General features: G+C 35.7%; 1 protein-coding gene across 3 annotated transcripts in view; it reads right to left on the bottom strand.

Annotated features, from left to right (window-relative positions):
* Positions 1–8,624, bottom strand: part of LOC132007852 (putative P2Y purinoceptor 10) — an 18,643-nt gene extending 10,019 nt beyond the window's left edge. The window contains exon 1 of one of the 3 annotated variants that reach the window (XM_059386315.1): positions 8,536–8,624. The gene's annotated coding sequence lies outside the window, so the exon portion shown is untranslated. The remainder of the gene's footprint in view (positions 1–8,535) is intronic. The other 2 variants (XM_059386314.1, XM_059386316.1) reach the window with 2 other exon arrangements.
* Positions 8,625–10,022: the final 1,398 nt, after the last annotated feature.

Consider the following 10,022-nt stretch of genomic DNA (forward strand, 5'->3'; position numbering starts at 1 on the left):
TCCCCTTGCAATTTCCCTCAACTCCCTTCTCCTCTCCATCTCCCCTTGTCCTCCATGTTATTTGTTATGCTCCACAAATAAGTGAAACCATTTGATAATTGACTCTCTCTGCTTGACTTATTTCACTCAGCATAATCTTTCAGTCCCGTCCATGTTGCTACAAAAGTTGGGTATTCATCCTTTCTGATGGAGGCCTAATACTCCATAGTGTATATGGACCAGATCTTCCTTATCCATTCGTCTGTTGAAGGGCATCTTGGTTCTTTCCACAGTTTGGCAACCATGACCATTGCTGCTATAAACATAGGGGCCTAGATGGCCCTTCTTTTCACTACATCTGTATCTTTGGGGTAAATACCCAGTAGTGCAATTGCAGGGTCAAAGTAGAGCTTCCTTAAACCTCATCAATTCTTGACTCTCTAACATTATAATTAAGTTTCACCATACTAGCTTGCATCATACACTCCTAGAGACTTTGAGTATGTAAATCCCTCCAATTCTGATGGTCCAACCCAGCACCCACCCTTATCCTACTTCCTCCCTTACTCAGCCTATAGTAAATGGTTAAACCAACTACTCTCACACATGAAACCTCAACTTCCTTGTTCATCATTCTTCTGCTGTACCAGACTAGCAATGCCTTAATCCCAGATCAAGTCCACAATTCATTTTCTTTCTTACAATCCAAACTGCTGAATGATCCTGTTAAAAATACTAGGCCTTATTTGGAATGACAACACTAGAAATTTATGATCTCCAGCCTATGATTTTTTTTTCTCCATTATGTTTTTCCATTTTCATGGTGGCCATTCAGCACCTTTATAACTCACTGAAACTTTTTCTCTCCTACTCTGTCATCCCCCACCTTTCTTGGCAGAGTGTTTTTTAAGTTTTTATTTAAATTCTAGTTATTTAACATAAAATATAATATTAGTTTCAGGTGTAAAATATAGTAATTCAGCACTTCCATATAACACACAGTGCTCATCACACAAAGTGCACTCCTTAATCCCCATTGTCTACTTTATTCATCTCCCCACCCACCTCCATTCTAGTAACGATCACTTTGTCTTCTATAGTTAAGAGTCTGTTTCTTGATTTGTCTCTCTGTTGTTGCCTTTGTTCATTTGTTTTCTTTCTTAAATTCAACATATGAGTGAAATCATACTGTATTTCTTTCTCTAATTTATTTTGCTTAGTATTATACTCTCTAGCTCCATCCATGTCATTGTAAATGGCAAGATTTCATTCTTTTTTATAGCTGACTAATATCCCATAGTGTGTATTGTGTGTGTGTGTGTGTGTGTGTGTGTATCACATCTTTATCCATCCATGAGTTGATGTATGTTTGCACTGTTTCTATAATTTGGCAATGGTAGATAATGCTGCTGTAAATATCTGGATGCATGTATCCTTTTGAATTAGTATTTTTGTATTCTTTGGGTAAATTCCCAGTAATGCAATCACTGGGTCATATGGTAGTTCAATTTATAACTTTTTGAGAAACCTCCATACTGTTATCCAGAGTGGCTGCCCCAGTTTGCATTCCCAACAACTAACTCTTCAGCAGAAAGTCTTAACTTCTCAAATCACAGAAAAAATTTAGGTTATTGGGTGAGAAGCAACTTAATTTTATCTACTGTCTACCCCCAACACAAATAATCTTAAGTATAGCTACATCTTTCTTACTTCTCAACACAACTACCTTTCCTGTTGCTCAAGATGAATTCCCATATCTTTTATTAATTGTTCCCTTTTCTCTAGGGATCCTCTTTTATTAATTGTTCCCTTTTCTCTAGATCATCATGCTCTTCTCCTTTCTCAGTTGGATCTTTTTCATTAAGTCTCACCAAACTCCAAAATAATTCTTCTCTTGTGCATTCATCTTATTCTATGTCTTTGTACTTTCTTCTGTTGTTTCTTCTTATTTTTTTTATTAATTTTCAATTTTATTTCCAATATCGTTAACATACAGTTTTATATTAGCTTCTGGTGTATAATATAGTGAATCAACAATTCTATACATTACTCAAAATACTTGTTTACACTGAATGTTTCCTTTTCTTCACTCTCTATTCTTTATGCACTTCAAGGTGGTTTATATACCCTTACAACCTCACTGAAACTGTTAGCAAAAGTGACAAGTGGCCATCATGTTGCTAAATCATGCAGGGCTTCTTAGCTGCCCTGGACACAGTCTGACCACTTCCATCTTTTTGCAAAGTTCTCTTCCTTTGGCTTTCAAACAAGAATTTCTTAATTTACCTCTTAGCTATTTGTCCATTTATACTGAGTTTCTCTCATGGTTTCTTTTATTTTTTTTCACATCCTTTAAATATTTGTTTTCCCTGGGTCTGCATCTTCTCTTCTTATTCATCATCTTCATGCTGAGTAACATCACTTACCTTAATGGCTTATTCCCTGACATTTTACTTATCTGCCACTATCTATCAGACTTCATAGAATAATCTTAGACTCCTACTCTCTCATTTAATTAACCATGTTTTCTCTCCCTCCCTCACCGTCACACTCTCTCTTCCCTCTCTGAGTTATTGAAACACTCACTAACTGATCCATTTCCCTTGAAGACTGCCCTGTTAAAATCTATTATCTACTCTGCTGTCAAAATAATGTATTAAAAATGCAAGTTGGGGCTACCATGTCACGATAGAAATTCCTTTAACAATATACTCACTGCATTATATCAAATGTTTCTGTTTATATCCATGTTTCTGACTAAAATGTGAGCACTTTGAAGGCAAAAAACACATCTCACTCATTTTTAAATCACTAGAATCTAACAGAATGACTGGCACATAGTCATTCAGTAAATATCTTTAACTGAAAAAATACTCTGCTTTATGACAACTCATATTGTTTAACTATATATGGATCTCTCTACATTGGATTGTGAGGTCAGAGGTCATACTCTAAATTTCTTTATTTCTTTCTCTCTAACTCTAGAACAAGGCTAAACATACAACACTCTTAAAAGAATTAATTTTAACTGGCACATGTAGGAATTAATTGCAAGGACTTAATTTCATTGTTGTACACTCAACTCAGCTAACCAAAACCATACTGACAATAATGTCCAGGAAAAATTATAACCTGCGAAAATACCACATCCTCAGCATATATTTTAGCCCTTTGCTCTGCAGATGTGAGCCACCTAGGTAGAGATAAGAGCAGAATGTTATGTGCCTCTAACACCACCCTTATAGAAGTAAATGCCTCTTGGTCATTCCAGTCCAGGTTACCTATTGCTTACACCAAGGGCCAGGGCCATGGTAGGAGATGCCTCTTCTTTTACAAGAGGGACCTGATGACAGAAGCCAACCCCAAAAGGGAAGATTCTTCCTAGACCCTGTCTCAGAAGCCAATATTTTACTCTTTCTCAGGGTTCTCTCTCAACTTTCATCTTTTCCTTGCCCTGGGAAACCCTATTATGACATCTCCTCCTTTGTACACATATAGTACTTTTATATGGACTTATAGCCTCCATATAAAATGTAGTCTCTCTGACAGAGGACTTAGACTTTTATATTCCTCACTTTGCTTAGCAGAAGGTTAGGCATGTGATGTGGTAAGTGTTCAGTTTGTTTACATTAATTTGCAAAGTCAAGAATATGGAGAATAAGCACATATTGGTTGGGCTTTAGGCAGCTTTACTTCTAATATCTTTACCATGAGCTACTCTCACAATCAACAGTCATAGTTTCCTCTGCTACTGAATATATGGTCAAGGCAAGGGTAATAAGGCTGGAGTCTAATAAATCTGGATGCCTAAGAATTCCAAAGCATGACACCCTAGATTTTTATTTAAAATCCAACAGGAACCCCAAAATCTTAAGTAGGAATATGGTCATTAATCTTTAACTTTATGGAAATAACTAAATTTTTTCACAGAAAATAAAAGTATGCCATGTATTTAAATCTAACTCAGTGGAGCTGAGTCCAAAAACTTGGGAGGTACCAATATCATCTAACCGAAGGTAGCTTTGCTTCCTAATGCCTAAATGCTGTGATTTTACAAAGGTACAACCAATGTGAAATTATATTATCATGTCATTGCAATTTGTACCAGACTTCTAAGTTTCAGTGAAGTGTTAAGTCCAAGAAGTTTCCACATGCATCCTGTTAGTCCAAGTGTTATTCATATATTACTTTTAATCCTTGTAAGAGCTCTGAGGAAATTAATATTATACTATTTTTACAGATCAGAAAATGGAAGCTCAGCAGGATTAACTTTCTTTCTCAAAGTCAGCTATTATGATTTCCATTGTAATAAGGTGTTTATGAGCAGAGAACGCTAAAACTCTTCTGATACAAACAACTTTTTGCACAAATAAGAATTTATTTTAAAGTGGCATTTCTATGGATAAGAGTGTTCATCAAAGATGAAGCTATTCTCAGTTCTAGTTCTAGCTATTTTATATCTTTGCATATATGGCAAATGACTGCCCACCAAGTGTCAGGGTAGTATTGCATCAAAACCAAGGATTTTGGGGGAGTTTTGCCTATGAACCCAAACCATAACAGATCTGTGAACAGAGTACTGGGACAATTTCTTTATAACAGTAGCAAGCTCAATATTTGCTGTAGGTTGGGGAAGACTTAAAAGCAGTAGGATATATTGAAAAGAGTACTGGATTTGGAGCTAAGACATTTAGATTCTAGTTAAATATTAGATTTTTCTTTGTGTTGTTCTGCTAAACCTCTTCCCTTGTGTGGTTTTCATTTGCCTCATTATTAAAATAAGACAGTTTGAACTAGATGATTTTTAACTCCTTTCCAGCCCTAACTTGCTATGATTTTATGGGCATGGCCCCTTTCAAACACTGCCTCTAAATAATACTACCAGCACTGACCCGGTCATCATTAATGCAGCAACCACCATTTCAACCCATCTACTGATTTATACTTTACAAACAATTACTACACATATAATTACTGTTAATCTTTAGTAAAGGTATGTATTATGAATAATCAGGCTATAGAATATCATCCCTGTCTCACAGATCAGAAAACTGAGGCTAAAAGTGTGACCTTATTTACCCAAAGACATAAGGTTAGCAAGTGGCAGAGTGAGGGGAGTGAAACCTAAGCTACTGGCATCAAGGTGATTGCTCTTTTCCTATACAACTCAACAAATCTTCACTCTCTCAGTCCTCCCCTTCTTTTCACCCCTCAGCATTAAGTCATTAATAACATGAAGTGAACATGTTTACCAAATTTGCTTCTCTTATTTTCTTTGATAATAGGGCAGTATGTGGGGTTGTCATCTTTGGAGGAGAGGGGAAAATCAATATGGAAAGTTTTCTGAGGGGTGCCCTCCCACTCTCCACGGGACAGCTTTTACAAGCCATTTGGAAACCTAACTTGATTTGTTTTACTTGAACTTTTTTTTTCTTTAAGCCATGAAATTCTCACATGTATTACCTAAGCCAATCTCACCATGAACATGGTGTCCTTCATTCAATCACTCACAATCACAGCCAAAAAAGAACAACTGGAATTTGGAACTCTGTTATTTCCTGAATTGATTAGAATAAACTCTAAATCACTTACTTGATATTAGAAATGCTAAGATTTGGATATACTCTGTAAGTCTAGACATTTTTTCTATAAATTAGAGGAAGTGAAAATTATTTTTCTCCCAAAAATGAGTTAAAGAAATTATACTGTTCACAAACAAAATCTTAAATGCTTGAATTTAATTTCCCTGCATGCATCTTTATTAGATTTTTAATCATTTAGGAAAGAGGCCTAATTAGATACCATTTTTGCAGTTGGGGCAGTATTTTGGAGGTGGAAAGAATCAGGTTCTTTAGGCAGTACTGGGGTCATATCTTAACTCATTTATCAGCTGACTAGCCTGAAGCAACTTTTTCATATCTCTGGGCTTCAGTTTCCTCATTTATAAAAGTAAGATCATAGTCTTTGCAACATAGATTGCTGTAAAGATTAAATGGAAAATGTACAAAAAATGACCTATTTTCATGTCTGGTATACAGTGACATTAAATAAATGTTAGCTCATTTCCCCTTTACTTGTACAGAAAGTAATCTCCATAGGTTTTTGCTTGGATCCTGTACTTCTCTGGGTTTAGAAAATCCCCCAAAATGTATAGTTGTGAGAGATGGCTAAAATAATTCTTAAAGTGGAAGCCTGGAAAGGATGTGTTATTTGAAAAAAGAATATTCTTTATTATAGTAAATATATTTGGGAATCAAAATCATTGTTCCTATAATAGAAACTACTGAAAGTACAGATCTATAAAATCTTTGTAGTTGTTTCACACATAGTTCTCAGAAAATGTCAATGTAATGGGTAAGTTTTTCAGGGAATTCCGGGTCTGGTTCCTAGGGAAGCAAGTCCACAATAACCTTGTAGTGACATTTTTAGGTCTCTCAAAGGGAACTCTGGTTTTAAAAGATTGAGAAATAGTGATTGGGTGACAATGTCATTGTGGAAATCAGATTTCAGAGCTATTTCCCTTGTGTGTTGTTTGTGTTTTTCATTTTAAAAAAAGGAAATTACTTACAAAAAAAAAAAAAAAACTTGTCTGTGATCTAAAAGTTAAGTCATCATGATAACATTATTCTGAAAGAAATATAATGGCCTCGACAAAGTTTACTGGGTTCCACTTATGATCTAGATTATATTTCCAGAAAGTCCCCTCTGGTTATATTTTCATGTTATAGCCCTATTACTTACTGCTTAATGATACATAACTCTTCTCAGGTCCTAGGAGCCCACAGTCGAGTCACTGCATTGTTACAAAGAAAAGTAAAGACTATTCTAACTGTCCCACTTATTACAGTTAAGAATATGGAGATCTACAAAAATAAAACAACTTACCAAAGGCTATACAGTGAGCCGCTAGCAAAACTTGAACTAGGACAGAAAAATTTTTGATTCTGTGTTTATTGATCCATGTACTTCATTACTCTGCCTGTGATACATACAAACCAATACTAGGTGAAAAACTTCTTTAAAAAAAAAAAAAAAAAAAAAGGAATCTGGATGTAAGCAGACTTCTTGACCAAAAGTTTTATAATAAATCACAGACTCTCTACCAGTCATTGCCCTGACTATTGGAACTCTTAGAATGGTTTCACAACAGACAGCTCTGCTCTCTTTGCTTGAACTGTGCCTGAAGGGTAGAAACTGCCCTATTAGGATATCAGTTGACTTACCTTAAACACAACTGGCCATGAAAAGCCACCCCAAATCTCCCAGAAGTAGGCTTACTCATTTTTTAGCCTTATGCTCCACCACTGCCAGGGTTTGAGCAATCTGTACAACATGAACTCAATGACTTCCCTGGTTAAGTTTCAATAGGAACTGATTTTAACTAAAAAGGACCTATGTTCAACCTTTGTATGCAAAGACAATTACCTGAATGCATTACTTGATTCTTGGTACAATTCAGTCATTTCCCACCTCCGTATATCAACATACCACCTACTTCAGCAGTGAATAATTTTACTGTGTCACAACCAATAAGTGATAAACTCCTTAATTAATAGAAATCGCCATGACATCCTGCATCCATTTAAGCAATCAAAATAAAAATTTCCCCACTGGTAGGATCTTTGGGAGTGTGACTACTCCCCACCAAAATTATAACAAAGCTTATTGTTTTATTCAGAATCATCTTGGTACCAATAGGCACAGCACAGCCCACCTTTAAGGATTCCCCAACAGAAGTTTCCTTTTGACTCGGTCATCTTGACTCATAACCAGAGAGGTTGCTAGTACTCAGAGTAATAAGAAAAATAATCACTTGAAAGATAGGTGCCTCTCTAGGGCTTTGCTAACCAGTAGGGCTAAACTTGGGTCAACAAAGCAACTTATAAAAGATCAAGAAACACCTCTGAACACACTCTTAAATCATTTGTCTTTACTTTCACATTGGTCTGAAATCAAGTGTCTTTACTTCATTGACTCTCAATTTCCCCATCTGTATTGTGCTGGATTTGAATCTCTAAGAGCTCTTTCAACTCCAAAATCTGTGTTCGGATTCCTTTTACCCTAAAAGAACTTACTATTTCTGTATATGTAAAAACTAAACTTACCAAACCAAGAAGCTTATACACAAACTTTTCCTTCATTATGAAACTAGATAAATTATAGAGAGAAAAAATTCAAATACTCTTTTTCTGGCTGAATATGCCAAGTTGTCCCAATAAATCTCACAAAACTGTATTTGTTTATTATTAACATTTTTTGCTATCTTCCCGGGTTGATGGAGAAACAAAGAGCCCTCATCAAAAAGTGAGCTGCATGGCATACTCTATGCTCCTTGAGTAATGGCAGTGACTAATGGCATTAACTGACTTTGTTGTACTCTAGTTAGAGTCAAGGGCAATCAGCATTGATCCTGCTATAAGAAGTCTGAAAAGAGAAACCAGGGACCATTTTAAATTTGGTCAATGGTCTCACATCTTCCTCGATCCTGGATCTTCATGCCCCCACCAGTCTTCCCACATTGAACAATCAATTCCCAGATACTGGGCTATAACTTACCCTGGAGCCTTGTCAGGATTAGCACTCTTGTTTCTTTGCAGGGAGCTGAGGGTGAAAGAGCTTAACTCCGGGTGGCACAGATCCTGCTGATAACTGACAAATTTGTTGTTGAAAGAGGAAGTTGAGTTCATTTGGTGTCTCACCACAGAAACCTTATTTGCACAAACCAAAGGTAAGTCCCTTGAGCAGATGACAGTACTGAAGTTTTATTTCATTTGTACAGAGAAATTCAAAGGAAATGGAGCCCAAGTTTGTGCAAAATCATATAATAACTGCATACTAGCCTTCTTCACTGTTCTTCACCTTATCTCCTTCCACCAAAATATCCCTGTCTATCTGGCACACTAGAATCTCTATGGAAAGATAGAATTTTGAGGCAAAATATGAAGAGAGTTTACTTTAGAACAAGAAAGTTGCAACTTCTTCAAGCCTGAGGTCACAGTGTGAGGAAACCTCAAAAATCTAAGACAGAATTAACAGCAGTAAAACCACCTTTGCTACATTCTTCCCTCACCATGAAGGCTCTTCCCTCAACCTCTAATCCCATAATTTAATGTGTATGTTAGTTATTTTTGTTGATGGTTTATCCCCTGTGTATACTACAAACTGATTGAGGGCAAAGATCATTTTTGACTCTTATCTGTATTCCCAATTAGTCTAGCACAAAGACTTTTTGTGTTTATTGAATGAATAAGTGAAGTAATGAATGAAAAAAACTAAATGCATGAATAAATAAATAAATAAATATTGCTGATTACAGAATCTTTCTAAGTGTACTAAGATTGTGGTCTTCATGTATAATGTTTATGGGGCTTTGTAAGTATGCAAATAAAGAAAAAAATATACACCTGTGGATTATAATGTTCCAAGTCTGAAAGTAGTTATGAAAAAAACAAGACTTGCAAAGCATACAAACCTCTGTTTACATGTAAGAGAACCACATTCAGAACCCAGGGCCAAGAGTTGCAAAGAGCCTTCTGGGTAATAACCATAGCAAAGAGAAAACAAGAAAGTACAGTGGGTTAAGTCGAAAAGTAGTACTTTAATTTATAGATTAAAATAAATTTTAAAAAGTGGATGACAACATTTTTGTAGACTAGACATTTTGTCAAACTAGATCTGCAGCAAACTCTCCTTATAAAACCAGAACCATTCAAGAACTAGATGAAACCATGACTAACACTCAGAGATTTCTAATATAAATTTTAAGGTTATTAAAAGTTAGAAAAGATACACTTTCAGCACTAGAAACTAATAATTGAACTGCTTTATGAAAATACCATGACTTGTGAGGACTGTCAAAAGGAAAGGATACCTATCCTGGCTGAGGTATATCAAATGAAATATGCTTAACCTTGCAATTCCCTTCTTAATTCTGACTTCATATATTTACCCAGCTTGAACCTGTTGTTAATTTAGTTTTCTGACTTCTCCAACTAAAAGAATACACTGACAGTCCAACACACATTTCAGTCCACTTGGCAGTT

Source organism: Mustela nigripes, chromosome X (genome assembly GCF_022355385.1).
Source record: "Mustela nigripes isolate SB6536 chromosome X, MUSNIG.SB6536, whole genome shotgun sequence".
NCBI lineage: Eukaryota > Metazoa > Chordata > Mammalia > Carnivora > Mustelidae > Mustela > Mustela nigripes.